Source organism: Nicotiana tabacum, chromosome 19, assembly GCF_000715075.1.
Source record: "Nicotiana tabacum cultivar K326 chromosome 19, ASM71507v2, whole genome shotgun sequence".
In the NCBI taxonomy this organism is placed as follows: domain Eukaryota; kingdom Viridiplantae; phylum Streptophyta; class Magnoliopsida; order Solanales; family Solanaceae; genus Nicotiana; species Nicotiana tabacum.
The window spans coordinates 31,490,933-31,507,552 of record NC_134098.1 but is presented as its reverse complement, the minus strand read 5'-3'; positions in this window follow the sequence as shown (position 1 = coordinate 31,507,552).

Below are 16,620 nucleotides of genomic sequence, written 5' to 3'. Positions count from 1 at the left end.
GATAGGGACGCGATCGCGAAGAGTTGTTGTAGGCAGCTGGAAATTTGTGCATCGCATTCGCATGCATGGGCTCGCATTCATCTAGCTTATGAGTCTCAGTTCATTGCGAACACGACAAGGTTCACGCGTTCGCGTAGAGAAGAGGTCAGCTGGGGCGTCAGGCGTCAGGTCTACACGATCGCCTAGATGAGCCCGCGTTCGCGTAGGGTCATGGAAAGTGAGAAACGCGATCGCGACTGGATTTTTTTATTCGCGTAGGCTAATTGAGGGAAGAGGTTATTTTATTCTTCACGATCGTGAGGTTGTTTCCGCGATCGTGATCGCGATTCACAATAGCTGGGCAACAGGATGTTAAAACCCAAATCGAGGGTTAGAGTATTATATTCGTATTTTGAGTTGTAGAGCTCGGTTTTGGGCAATTTTGGAGGTGATTTTTCATTTCCCGACCTCGGGGAGCACGAAGGGCACTCAACCGAGATAACCCTATCAAGCAAGCCTAATTGATGTCTTCTACCCAACCTTGCCCTTCTACAATATAAGAACCAATAACAAGAGATAAGCTTGAGAAGAGTAAAATGTTTCACATTCTTTTTCCATTACTCAAAGGATATTCATTTATGATTTCCAAGCTGTTACAAGTTTATAGATACGAGCAAAGTAATATTTGCCAAATACCAATACTTCTAGTTCATTACCCAACATCGAACACCACCCACAACATATCTACGGAACCTCTAAGTACAACAGAAGAGTAGTATGGAAGTGTCGGTGACAAGGACCAGCTATACCTCAAAACACAAAGTACATCATCAGGTGACATCAAGTTTAACATGATGCATGTACATTTAATATTGGAGTGAGGTTTCTAGAATGGCCTAGACTTGTACTCCCAAGTGGACAACTTGAGAGGAAAAGGAACGGGACCGTCGACTGCACTGCTGATCGACTAGTCTACCGCAAATAAGCCTTTCTGATTTAAAAGGGTAATTTTGGAAGAGCGCAGACACTCATCAAGCGCTGCTATGTTGATAATTGAAACAAGGGGAGTATGATGTGGAGCATGCTTTATGTAGAGATAATAACACATTGCCAAGTATTTGCATGATAAATATGTAAAAAGCGGTAAATACAGTATTAAGGTAAAACATAAAAAACATAAAAGAAAGACAAAGGAAGAAGTTAGTCCGTGGAATATATGCGAGAATGTAATAAAGCAAACAATGGAGTAGGGACGGGAGATACATGATGTAGCAATCTTTAAACAAATGAAGAGTAGTTTAGAGCAATTAAAGGTGAATAGGAAAGGGATATGAATGTTATAACCAATTTAAGCAAAGGAAGGTGGAGCAGGGAAGGGATGTGCATATTACAATAAATAAAAGGAAAATGGGAGAGGGATGTGCATGTAGTAGCAAATAAAAATAGAAAAGGGAAGTGCGTTTATATTAAAGAAGACTAATCCATATAAGCCAAATTCGCTATGGTAAGAGCCTAAGTGTAAATCCCCAGTAGAGTCGCCATGCTGCCATGCCCCCTTTTTCTCGCAAAATCGGGCTTCGACATGTGACAACTCTTTTAAAGGAGGTATTAAAAGAGGAGAGTCACCACCTAACGATTTTAAGGTGCGTTAGGGCACCTATTTGCAAATAACTCTATTTTAACTAGTCAACGCCACCAAAGATCGGGTAAGGGATCAAGTTACCTCAAAGAGAATGTGTTAGGCACTCCTCGAGGTCCACAACTATGGGTTCCGGCCGAACTTAAATTATATGGATTAGTCTATGTGATCAAGTAAGCATAGAGAGTACAAAATCTTAGAATTTTATTACAAAGAGATCTTGGATAGGGAGGTACATCTATTTTTTCATTCTAATAGAAAAGAAAGGAAAAAGGGGGGAGGGTCCTAAGGTTTTTTTATCCTAAAGGATCACCCCGTGCAACATAAATAATATTTCGTAACTCCCTTGAGATAGGGTGTTACTCATATTATCCAGCGGGCACATACTATCATCATCTGCTACCCAATTACTATGTTAAAGTTGTTTACCTAAGAGCGCTCTAATTCAATTCCACGCCGTGCCCTATGCGTGCACTGTCCATCACATACCTATGGTCCAGGAGGTTTTGGACCTCTATTTGGATGGCTCTAGACCTTATATAGGCTGCTCAAAAATGCAAAACTAGGCGACAAACAAAACACATATTGGACTTCAAATATGGCAGTTAAGAGCTCAAGTTTGCCTCCACACTTAAGCAACAAATGCACGCAAAACAGGTTTTCATGTTAGGCCGTTTCAGAATTAAGAACCTCAAGCCTTATAGACATGATTTCTACGTGACTATGTATTAAAACATATAAGCGGTTTCAAAGGCTAGACGCTGCTTATCTCCAAATAATTATTCGATTGTTGCATGCTGATTTGAGATTGCAGATTTCCAGTTATTTAACCTATAGATGCTGTGTCTAGGTATGACTAACTAAGTGACAATGAAATCTATTGGAGGAAAGCCCAGAATTATTCATGCTTTCTAACAATAGCATATGTGAAACAATGTTTGAGCAATTTAACATTAACAAATTATGGCGAGTAATTATATCCTATAGGCAGGATCTCAAACGTTCAGCACTTAGAGCTGATTTTATCGTCATACCTTAATCCAATAGGCATATTTTCTAGGTGACAGTGGCAAATGGAATAGTCAGAATACCGTAGGTATGATTTCTAGTGAATGCTGATGCGAATTGAAATCAATGATATTTATTCCTATAGACATGTTTTCGAGTAGCACGTAGCAGTAAGCATAATTGCAGCACTTTGAATTCATGTTCGCTAGCAGACTATGTGTATGTGTGTTTCCCCTAATGGCGTGATTTCTATAGTACACATAGTGATGGAATCTCTATATATATATATATATATATATATATATATATATATATATATATATATATATATATATATATATATATATATATATAACAAGTAAATCATTGAGTCCTATAGGCATATTATCTACCCATTTGGTATGCAAATATTATAAATCTACCAATTCCCCACTTTACTAACACCCCAATCGTTTATACAAAGTTATTACAGGTTCATTAATGAGTAAGAGATAAATGTTTTACAAATAATGACAATAGGCCCACAGTAGGCCCAAATGAAAAACCCAGCACTGTCTGGGCCTTCAGCAATTCTCACACAGCATACCCAGCCTTCTAACAATGAGTCGTATTCATCAACACAACCCAGAATCCATAGAAGAGCCTAAAGTCAATTCATATAACCATATTGCCAAGAATTGAATCATTTAAACTAACCGACTTAGATGTACAACAGATAATAGGAAGAAAAGGGTTGAATGGGGGTAGTTTAAGTTTCAGGGAATGACTAAGGACCCAAATCCTAGTGTGTTAGAGTTCACAAGGGCCTTTAAATGGACCCCGAGCAGTGCTCACACTAGGAGGTCAGCAGTAAAGCCTAGGTAGCCTTGGCTTTTAGCCGGCTAAGAATAAGAAGTTCAGAATAGCATAAATAGCAAATGAGGAGAATGGACAATGGCTAAGGGACAGAACTGGGGGTACACTTATAACCTAAAGTAGACATAGCTAAGTTGAGCATATAGAGCAACTCATCAAAACATGACTGCATTGAGACATGATAGGGAGCACACATTATGACAAAACCACATGTGGGAAGGGTCAGGGGAGAAATAAGTTTGCAGTCACAGATGCACAATACAAACAAGTTAAAACCTAAGAGATTATGCTAAACATACATCCTAGTGTCATGCTAATCAGTATTTAGATATGATGGGGGATGCATATTGTGACAAGCCAAATAATCACTGAAAGAACAGGATATCAGATGAACCATATACATGCTGGGGAACATATTATCACAGAAGCAAGATCATGGAGAATGGTCTTAATACAAATTGAAACACATTGTACATGCAAGACAAACATTGCAGAGATTCAGAGCAGTGTGAGATAGCAAGTTCATACCAAATAGCACATGTAGGGATTCTGGGATTGACACAATAGACTAATTAACTAAAGAAGATCTAAGTTATGCCATAAAACAAAATGGTTCAAACAGGGCAGGGAAAACAAGTTGAGGTAACTATTAAGATCTCAGTCAATCGCTAATGGGGTATGTGGATCATGCTGAGTGACACAATAGCAGGGGAACATGTCATAATTAACACAGAAAGTTCTAGCACAAGTGTGAAACATTCATTATAGAGATTAAGGACAAAGCAAATAAGCATGTTTTAGGGAACATTCAGGCACCAATACACTGGCTAAACGAGCTTAAGAGGGTCAGATTATCTTAGTTAGACTTAGGCAATCTCAGAACTAGCAACATTAGGAGGAAGTTAAATGCTAAAGAGACTTAGAACAAAGTAGAATTAACAAAATCATGCACAAAAGTAATCCAGAAAACGTATTAAGCCATGAATTTCAGAGGTGAGAACACATGTAAATCAAAGACACATAGGGATGAAATTGCAAAAGTCAAGTGGCTTACCAGTTAAACGGACAACAATAAAGAACAAAATATCCACAAGAACCTAGAAACCTCGATGCGTCAAAGTTCCCAAGAGCTTCGAAAGAACCCTGGGCAATGCTCGCACCAAGAGAAAGTTCGAACAGTAGACTCTCAGTGGCCTTGGCTTTCAGCCGGCCAACACAAAACAAAGAACAAGATAATGTAGGAATTAACAGAGCAAAGCTTCAAATTTTAGTGAGATTATCGATTCCGTCCTTTTCAAAGGGGAATGGGGCGGGGTTTATATAGTGACAGAAATCGAATAAGTAAACAAGGAAAACTGTAAAATCAAACATAAATAAGGAAGTATTAACATGTAGAATCAATAAAAATTGGATTAGGGAAAAAATAGGTAAACCCTAGTTGACAGAAATCAAAGATTGGCCGGAAATCTTGGCTAATCGGACCCATATAGCCATGGTCTTGATGAATATGGACTAGATATTGTCTAGATTCAAACAGCTGATGTGAATGGGCAGAATCAGAGAGATGGTACTTGCCATGTTTAGGCAAGTACTAAGTAATACCATGGTAAAAGACCCAGTAGCTGAGAAACACTAGTATGGTAAGTGAATGATGGGAGAATCCCATTATCGACGGGATTAGAGAAAGATTTGGAGAAGGCGGCGATTAGGGTTTTCTGGTGGGAGGAGGAGCGTTTGAGGGCGGCTGGGTAGAGATAATGTGTCTCTAGGAATAGGGGGCTGGGTTTAAGAGAAGAGGTTAGTTTATTAGGGGTCGTTGATCATTTGAGATTAACAGCCAAGATGAAAGAATGGGGTTGGGTGGGTCATTTAAACGGGTTACCGGCCGGGTTATTTTAAAAAGGGTGGTTTGGTTTTGGGCTTGGGGTAATTGGGCTAATTCTGGTCCGAAAATTGGTTAAATTTGGGCTATTATTTAAATACCCAAAATTTATCAAAACAATTTATAAAAAATGCTTGATAAATAAATAAAAATATTATTTATGTACTAAAATGATTAAAAATAATAACTTTGTATTATAAAAATATAAAATGCTATTTTGACACAACTAATATAAATAAAGAGCATTTTTGTACAGATATAGGCTATTACTGCAAAATTACGCAAATAGCTTAAAAATATTAATGTAATTACATAAAATAAAGTAAAATATTTGAAACATGTATTATAGGTGCAACAATAATAACTTTAAGTAGTTAAGTCATCATAAAATAATTTGAAGGAGTAATTAATAAATATTCAAGCAATTTACATATAGAAAAATCAATTTTAAAGCTCTAAAAATTATAGGAAATTATAGAAAAATGATTGTATAGATTTGTAAACTAAATAATGATGTAAACTTGATGTTTTGAAAGTATATACATATTTTTGAAAAACTATTAAGGCAAAATTGGGTATCAACACACCATAACCAAGCACAATAGGGAGAGGAAAAGAGGCTAGTTTTTACACTAACCTTGTTTCTTCTTTTTGCAGGAACATTAGGCATACTCAAAGTATTAGATGGCATTCAATGTGTGGTATTAGCACCTTGTGTGCTCATTTTGTTGAATGCTGGCCAGTGCAATTGGATATGCCAACTCATTCTTGACCCAACCCCAGATGCACATCAACCTGTGGCATGAATCCACAATTTTCAAGGCCATAACACCTGCACAAATATTAAAGAATTCATCAACAAGAAACATCATAGGATCTCAACACTTCGAAATCCAAGCCATCGACAGTTAACACTGTCATGCCCCAACCTAGGAAAGCGCAACTGTCGTTCAATCGAGTGAACTCGGTCGAGCAAGCCTGTTAAATACTTTCTACCCAGCTCACCCATGATCAAGAAAATGCATGATTTCGTTAATTAGACAGTAGGAAGTTCATACATACAATACTATATCATTTCATTAGTTACTTTGCTACTAAGTCTCAAAATACACATATTCTTATAGCTTGAGTGGAACAAGTGATCAAACACAACATAACTTATTTAACTTTCCCAACACCCATATACAAACCCGCATAGTGTCTACAGAGCCTCTAAAAGATACAAAAGAGTCTATGATAGTGCCGGCGATAAGGACCTGACTATACCTTGAGACGTAATAATAATATGGACAAAAGATACAAAATGTGACCCCGGGATGAAGTGGGGCTCACCAAGTCTGTTGGGAAGAGGATGTGTCACTATCACTGATCAATACTGCCTGCTATGTAACCACCTGCATCCTTTTAAAGATGCAGCGCCCCCGGCAAAAGGGACGTTAGTACCGTCGAATAGCACTAGTATATAAAGCTAAACACCATCTCAATAGAATGAATAATAGTACAAGGGGAACAGTCAAGAATTCAATAAGAGCTTCAAATAATATTAAAACATCAAGTTAAGGATCACATAAGTTTTCAAGTCAATTCCCATGCTATTAGGTTGGGTGATCTTTAGTGCCGATATTCCATAATTTACAATACCACCGTATTCTTACACGGAGTCCGATCACGACCCGATCGGCTAGGTCGTCTCACTTGAGACATCAACCATAACCACAATTTCAATTATCATTTTCAGCACAGTCACCACCATGTGTGCGGCATGGCATCCGATCACGGCCCGATCGGCTAGGCTGTCTCACCCAAGACATTACCTTTTTTAGTCAATCATCTCACATCATAATTCTTTCATATCTTTTCGATTCATTGGCACGAGTGATCATTATTACAAAGTCATTCTTGGCACTTGGCCCTATTTCATAGTTCAGTTTCCTTTTCCACATTCAAATATCATTATCATTATCAACAATAATAAGGCTTCCCATTCAAGACATTAAATTCACATATGAGCAATTTGGAAATCTTAGGCACAAAGAGGCTTTTCATACAATTTGGCATAACAACCTTTATTTCGATCTTGACATGAAGTCTTAACATTTCTAACACATATTCCACCTTTTGAACACATCCTCAAAAGGCAAGATGACATGATGAAACATTTAGAATAAATATTGAACATACATCCTTCAAACACAACCACATTAGGAATAGCCAATTCAATAATGATCAAGGACTTACACTAATTACATGAACACCGTGGGATTCGATTCTAAGAAGAAGGGGGTTTAGCCAACATACCTCAATTGAGCTCCCTTAAACTCTAAGATGATCCGGAATTCTTAGCAACTTCAATCTATTTTAGAAATATAACAAGTTGGACCAAAATTAGGAAGATGGTCATGATGTTTTAGCTCATTTGAGCATATTATCAAACACTTGGTGTGCATCAATGTTTTAAGGCCCTTTTTGTGGAAGATTTCATCATTACCCAACCCACTCTCCACTATTTTTAGCTCACAACCTTCCCACATACTCCAAGAATACATGCATGCAAGACAACAACCCCTTCACACAATAATTATCTCTCTGATTATCCCATTTTTGTAAATTTTCAAAATTGAGAGCTAGGACATAGATTCTTACCTTTTGGGTGAAGACTTACTTTGTTAATCCTCAATGATTGAGCAAGAATTGATGGATAATAGGTTGAAGGTTACTCCCCCACTCTAAGAACTCTCTCTCACTCTAAAAATATCAAAAATGTGCTCAAGATGGGCTATGGCATGTGTTTTGACGAAGAAGGGTCGGGGTTAAAAACCCCAAAAATGACGCCCCGGAACAGGATATGTGCTAGCATATGTGACCGCAGAATGGATATGCAGTCCGCATACCGGCCGCATAATTTGGGTGCCAAAACTGGTAAGGAGCTGATCGGGTCTGCGGTCACTACGCGACCCGCATACCTATTCTGCGGTCGCATAATGCGCCGCAGAATCTCCCTCCGCAAAACTCCAAGGTTGATTGTGCGACAAGAGTGCGGCCAACGAAATGGTTATGCGGTCGCATAATGGACCGTGAAAATGACATCAAAATGACCCAAAGAAACTATCTCACTCTGCGACCATTCTATGGTCCGCAGAATGATTTTGCGGCCGCATAATGGGCCGCAGAAATGCCTATTTCTGTCCAATATTTTCCTTCAACTCCCCAGTGCACTGTTCAATACTCCTGCCCCGGCATCACGGAACCCCGGTTTTTAGAAAAATTTTCACGGTGCCTTACAAACACCTTGCTCCTCAACTCAAGCTGCAGCTGGTCCATCTCCATCAATCTGCCACTGCAGAGTTCCAGCTGAACAGTTCTAGAAGTCCAAACTTAGCAAGCATGAATAGTCCAAACTCTAGTTCCCAACAGCAAAAAACAAGACACTACACCAGATTCCTAAGAAGCCAGAAGCCATCATTTCAACATGCTTGTTTCAATTTAGAACTGATGTGTGAATTCATTGGCGTCGACAATAATTGGATGGTTCAAATTAGTATCTTAGTATTTTTCATTTATCATTATGCTACTACTACATTGTATTTGGTAGCAATAGGAATTGTCTTTCTTGTTCCATTATTTTTCATTTATCTGAACAGTGTGACCTTGTCCCAGTTTGGAACTTATTATATATATCAGCTACTAGGTGAATAACCTAGTAGTATAATTAAAAAAAACCAAAGTCAATCAAAAAGTTAGAAAAGTCAACGCCAGGCCCGCCTTGGATTTGGAATCCAAGATAACCCGAGCGAACCCCAAACCAATACAAGCTCACACGAATGAAAACCGACTCAATCGGAGTCCGATAGTTCAACCAATTCGCAAAAATATCGTTCTTGGGTGTTCATAACCCAAGAGTCCAACCCACACTAGTTGGGTCCCATATCTCCCGAAATACTTCTCCATAACTCACCAAATTCGAGTATGTTGTTCTCCTAATATAGGAGAACAAAACCCCAAATGGAATCAAGAAATAAATGCTTCTAACTTATTTTCAATTTTTAAAATTTAGAACATAACCCTAGGTCTTGATTTAAAGAATTAAATGGGGTTTCAATTAAAATCATGGATTAAAGCTTAAACCAAGGGAATGAATCAAAGGTAAATACTTAGGTTATGGTTTAAACCTTACCCCATGGAAGAAACTTGAAGAACATCTTTGAATTCTCCCAATCCCAAACTTTGAAGATGAGAAAAAACTCCAACAACATTAATAGCCAAAAATGCCCAGCTATTTTATCCCGTTTCTTGTGCCAAATGATCTCGAAACTCACTTTTGATGCCTCCAATGGATTTTTCGTAAAATTACAATCATGCTAGGCTTTTGAATCACTCCATTTGACCTTATAATGAAGGAGATATGTTGGTTTAAATATTTGGAAATAGTGCAGATTTTTAAATACGAATTCAGTGAAAATTTCGTAATTAATCTAAAAAGAATCTGGCAATCCATTTCTTAGTAAAATGACCATAAATTCCTCATACGATATCGAAACTTGATGATTTTAGTTGTTATGGTTCCAAAAGTACGATGTGGATATAATGGTTTAGTCGAAACACGAATCAAAGGCTATTTTCTCAATATGGTAACCTTTATTCTCAAATCGACGTTGAAACCGAAAATAATCATACAACCCAATCTTATCCAAAACTCATCGGAAGTTAACCAAACATTGTGAAAATGTCTAAAATCATCATACAAACTTATTGGAATAATTAAAACCTGATTCTGAGTCCGTTTACCCAAAAGTCAAATATTGGTTAACTTTTCCAACTTAAAGCTTCTAAAACGAGAATCATTCTTCCAAATCAATCCTGAACCGCTGGAAAACCGAAACCAACCATACCGCAAGTCATGATACATAATATGAAGCTACTCAAAGTCTCAAACCAGCAAATGAAACGCTAAAGCTCAAAACGACCGTCCGAGTCATTACACATTAATGGCCAAGACACCCTTTGGATCCCTGGCACTTCAGAGTTCACAAGGGTCTCAGGGACCCTGAGCAATGCTTGTGTCAGGGAGGGTATGTCAACCACAAACTAAATCTTACTTCTAAATACCCTTAACCACTTACACTTACTCTTCCCTATAGGTTTAAATGCCAATGAGGCATACACTAATAATTTCCAATGTAATAGTAACAATAACACAGACTTCAAGCATGTACACTTCTCACATAAACTATACAGAATACTATTGTGAGACAACAAATTACACCATTGAGACCACAATCTAAACATAAGTGTGTGGTACACTGTCAACACTTTCAACATGCTCAAGAATACTCAGAGAAACCAATTACAAGTGCAAACAAAGGAAGAGAACACCAACAGGTTATATCAGAAGTTCAAACAATTAAGTCATATAACTGAAGGAGTAGAGAAGATACATGTACATTAGCCTTACTGATCCTACTGAAAGATTCAGACTTATAGAAGTTCTCGGTTGCAGTCACAATACCTTGGCCATGTTCAAACTTAGTAAAGGTCCACACACATAGATTAAACCTTCATTTCTTACTAGGTATATGAGTTAACAGCTCCATTCAGAATCTCTAAATAGTATTAACAGGGATACTTAAGCAAACAAATTGATCCTCACTTAAGCGAAAAACATGATCTTTAAAGAATATCACATTCATACTAGGCTCATTAAGAGTTAGTGCACATGGTTATACTTAAATAGGGCAGATAAACATCAGGGAGTTTCTCTTAAGTCTATAGGCGAGTCACAGTTAACTTGTGTAAGCTTAGCAAGGATCAGTGATAATGGAAGCACAAGCATAAGCATGGAAGACATACAGACACACACATGAGATGGTCTTACAAGATTGCAACATTTTAAACATGGTTGAGTATCAAATAGCATAGGATCATACCAACATGCTAACTACAGGGGTTCAGAACAATGAATTGTTTCACATTAGTTAGGCATGGTACATGTTAAGGGTAATAACTTAGTCATGATAAAGTTCAGTTTCAGATGTGTTAGCAGCATGGCACAACCAAGAGAGAATGCAGAAATATAGCAGATATCAAGCTCTTAAGGACAATCAGGGACATAACTTAGGCTATGATGATAGAACACATATAAGACTAATTGTAGAGATCCATTAGAGCTTAATTTCATATTTTCAAGACATACTTATATTGTGAAACTCACAGATGTGATCAAGCAGTCATGAAGGTTAACAGAAAATTATTGCAATGATCTTTCAAGAGTTACAGAATCACATAAGCACATTGGAAGAGAGAAAGCAATCCAAACAACTTAAACTGATATGCTTCAACTAAAATGACAGTCCTATATTTAACCTTAAGTGTTCATATCTATTTTAGTTTTGTTTTATCAGACAAACAACCTCAAGTGTATGATATAAATCAACAAGTAACACTAAGGTGAAGATCAACATAGCAAACATGAGAACCATAGCAAAATCATCAGGAAATTTTAAAGTCAAAACAAGTGTAAAGAATCATTAAGGTTCTTTGTTAATTACAGAAGTTCAACAACACATAGATTATTCAACTCAGAGACATATTCATTAGGATTACAAAGGTGATCGATTAAAATTCTTTTGATTTCGGATTATTAAGGAAACAGTTGTTTCATACACAAATCATGATTATCAAACACACACCAATAATAACACATCACAAACAGAAACAATCAATAGAGAATAACAGAGAGTCATGATTTTAATTCGAATAATTAAAAGAGATAAAGGGTCGAAGTACACTAACCTTCCTTTGAGCAACAACCAAACAAAGACTCTTTTTAGCCATTTAGGAACCACAGACTTAAACTCCAATAAGTGAGTAAACTCGGAACCTGAAAGAAGAAGAGAAATCAGAAATCAAATAAAAACCCTAGACTTGATTTTTAATGCTACTGTGTATTAGATTTTCAGAATATTTAGTGTAGTTGGTGATTGTTTCTATTGTTAGGTCGTGTTAGGTGAGAACATTAAAGGCTCCAATTTATCATGCCTTGAAACCCTAAGGTTTCAACGGATTCAAACAATGGTATTGGAGAGTGACGATTACTAGATGATGCAAGAAAAATCTAGTGAAAATCAAAGAAATCAGAGGGGAAAATTGTGGGAAGAGTTACCTGAGTAGGGAATGGCCGTTGCAGGCAAGAAACCATCGGACAAAAAGCCAATGTCCAGAGGTCACTATGTTTGACCTCTGGACAAAGAATAATGATGATGATGTTGAAGAAATGGTCATGCATGCCATGGACTTGAAATATCACAACAGTGATTCAGACGATTTGAAGTTTCACTTTTGGGTTAGGGTTTCAGATTTGGGATTTCGAATTACAGTGATTAAAATGGTGAAATCAGCTTGATTCGCGGGTATAGGAAACAAATTGGGTGTTCAGGCTTTGATTGAGATGACCTTGCACAAATTTTTGTTAATTACAGAGATTGATGGGTTAGGGCAGAAGGGAGAGTAGAGAGCCGAAGGGGAAATGAGGCGGTTGGGTTGGGTGGAAATGATTTAGGGTTTTGATAATTAGGGGTTGGCTTTCCGTGGTTAAAAGTGAGAGATGGAACGGGAGCCGTTGGATCTTTTGATCAACGGCTCTGATTAATTGGAGATTTAGAATTATTAGAAGGGTTCAATGAGGAAAAATGGTGGCCATTGGATTCTTGTAATCCAACGGTTGAAATAAAATATGATAGTGTTTTTAAAATAAGGGAAAAAACAAGAATAAATATAGTCCGTTGATGGCATGGATCGACAGTCAAGATTAAATGTGTTTGTTTTGTAAGTGAGTGGGACGAGCGACATGGCATAATGCTATTGGCTCATAGGGAGTGTCGTGGATTGCCAATTTGGATTGGAGGGGTTGTTCGGACTAGGTCAGATGGCGATTGGGCCTATGTATTGGGCTAATTTCATTTTAAAAGATGGTCAATTCATGTTTTATGAGTGCAATTGCAATTATAGCCATTTAGTCTCCCTTTAAAATTAATTTAATTAAACTTAATAAATTTCAATAAAATGTGGTAGAAATTATGATCATCAAATACACTACTAATTACTATAATTAATTATTAATTTATAAAAATACTTTATTTCTTAAATTATGATGTTAATTTCGAAATATTTAAAATAGTAGGCTGATTAAATAAAATTAAAGAGTTATTTTTTAAATAAAATATATGGGTTACTTTAATAGTTTCAAAATAATAAGGGTAATATATGTTATAATTATATAATGCTAAATTATTAATTTTGACATTATTCATTATTAATTTATGCAAAAATAATTTAATTTATTAGAAAATATTTTCAACACGTTTATTGCAAATTGTTAAGTATAAATAAATAAATTTAAAAAATAAGGGTCAAAGTTGGTCGTCAACAGTTGCCCATCTTTGACCGGAGACGATAAAAGACTTTTCAGGCAAAGAAATTGAACCAAGACCAATTTTGTCCCGACTTTAGGCACATATTGTAGAATTAAGGAAAGATTTAAGGAATGTTTCTGGGAAGTTTGAGAAAATTGGGGAAATTGGGGCCGAATTCTTGCTTTGAATCGCTTACATACCTCGGGATTAACGAGGATCAGGCCTCATGTAGTTCTGGAATGATGATTTGGAGAAGGCGATGCTTGCAGGAATTACCCCAGTATCGTATTATGACGATACTGCAAGACGAGGAGATTTTGGTACCCAAGATAGCTCTGAATTGCGGCTTGATTATGAGATTTGAAAGATTTGATGATTTAGAGTTTTGCTAATTGTATTTTGAGTTTGAGTTTGGATCCTCTACCCGCTTATGAGTTTGTTATCCCTCATAGCATTGTAGCTTGGTTTGCTGCTTAGGAGAAGTTCCACGTCGCAATGTTCGATCCTGCAAAAACAAAATACACATATACCCATATATCGTAATGCAGATATGTCAAGATGTAATTTAAATGATGCAGGAATGATGATCCTGGCTGCCGGCTAGTCGTTATTTGGGATCACAACAACATGATACTTGAATTTGACTTGATTATTAGCCGGTTTGTGTATAGTTTCGTAGTTGTCGGAGATTTAAGTCTCCTCATGATCGGAGTATCTCTGCGCAATGGGAGTAGTTGACTTAAAATGTAAAAATATCTATGCATGATGGGAGTATCTCCACGCGATGGGATTAGCTAACTTGTAGTGTATCTCCGTACGATGGGAGTAGTTGACTTGAAATGTAAAGTGTATCTCCGCACGATGGGAGTTGAATTAAAATGTAAAGTATCTGTAAGTTGCATGAAGAAAACGTCAAAACATTCAAGATAAAACAAAGAAATAAGGAGCATGCCCAAGAGATTCTCTTGACTCTGAAACTAAATTGCGACTGTTGATCGACAAAATGTATGGCGGGATCGGACGGTTCCTCCTTCGATTGGCGAAGTTGGCGACAAAGTTTGCAACTATCTTCTTGTAATCTCTGATATGGTGGAGTGACAGTGCGATCTGTGCGAAGTGCTCCAGTTGGTGAAGTGAACAGTTTGCTATGTACAAGGCTTTGATTGGTAAAGCCAACATCTCTATTTGTATAGGATGCTCCAATTGGTTGAGCAAACGATTTTCTATACACACAACATTGATGGGCGGGGCCGACGGCTCGCTATATACAAGACGCTCTTCTTGGTTAAGCAGACGCTTTGCTATATACACAGCTTCGATTGGCGGAGTCGGCGGCTCGCTATATGCAAGGTGATTCGCTTGGTTGAGCAGGCGGTTTGCTATTTACAATGTGCTTCGATCATGTCAGAGACTTGGTTCCAGAATACCTGTAGAGAATTTGGAGTTAGTCCTTAGTCATATGAGGAAATGAACTAAATAATGAAAGAGAGATAAGGGTTCATGAGAGAATAGCAGGTCTGTCATTTCTCCATGTGTGCCCCAGCATTCTTCGTCTCCTGACGGTCTTGCGTTCAAAAAAATATTCTTAGCAGGGGGGAGGGGGGTTGGTTTGTGCTGACAGTAGTCCTGGCTTTGCTCCGGGTTTTGTGAGATTATGCCACGAAGTTCGATAAGTGGAATGATAGTTCTTAGAAAACATTTTGAAAATTCTTCCTTTTTATGGCAAATGTTGTCGTTCCGAATTATAACATGTTTAGAAATTCCCCTCGATGCGAACGTTGTTTCTGGATGACTTCACCTGTTGATGTCGAATTCTGGAGATGCCCCTATTGACGTAGCTTCTTGTTGTTGCGATTGCGGTCTAATCTAAACAAATGCATTACAAAGCATTTCCTAGGGTTATGACTGAACCTTTTCAGGTTGCCTATGTATTCGAATGGAATCAGGTCTAAACATAGTTTGAGGGTTATAAAATGATAGCTGAATCAAGATGGTGACAGAACCTGACTCGAGCAGCCTACGTATCCAAATGGAATCAGGTCAAAACGTAGTTCAATTACAATATATGCAAAGTGATAAGAATTTGAAAATGAAATGGCTGAGTCTGACTTAGACTGCCTATGTATCCAAATGGAATCAGGCCAGAATATAGTTCAATTAGAATAGATGACTGAATACGATGAGGATTGCCTACATAATCCTACCAAAGGAAATCAAATCGTGGCGTAGTTTCGAGTATATAGAAATGATTTTTGGGTTTTCTATTACAAAAGGGGAGGGAGACGGACTCTAAGTGGGTTGCGTACGTATCCCGTCGTAGGAAGTCAAGTCGAGGGTAGTTCTATTACAACCAAACCCTAATTCTACTGTCTTCAAATATACATCTCTTGATTGAGTCTGAGTTGATGGGCTTCGTGCTGACTCTATAGTACCAAAAATTCTAAGATCAGTGATCCTCCCGATAATACTCGATGGACCACATAAGGACCTTGCCAATTCTGCGCAAACTTTCCCTTGGCTTCTTCTTGATGAAGGAATATTTTCTTCAAAATCAATTGCCTTGGTGCAAATTGCCGAGGTTTTACTTTCTTGTTGAATGCACTGGCCATCCTATTTTGATACAGCTGGCAGTGGCATACTACGTCCATTCCCTTTTTGTCAATGATCATGAGTTACTCCTTCCTGACCCGTATCCATTCTGCGTCGTCTAACTTAGCTTCTTGAATGACCCTCAAGGATGGTATCTCGACCTCTGTGGGTATCACAACTTCGGTGCCATATACCAACAAGTATGGCATTGCCCCGGTGGATGTTCTTATGGTCTTCCGATAACCCAACAAGGCGAAGGA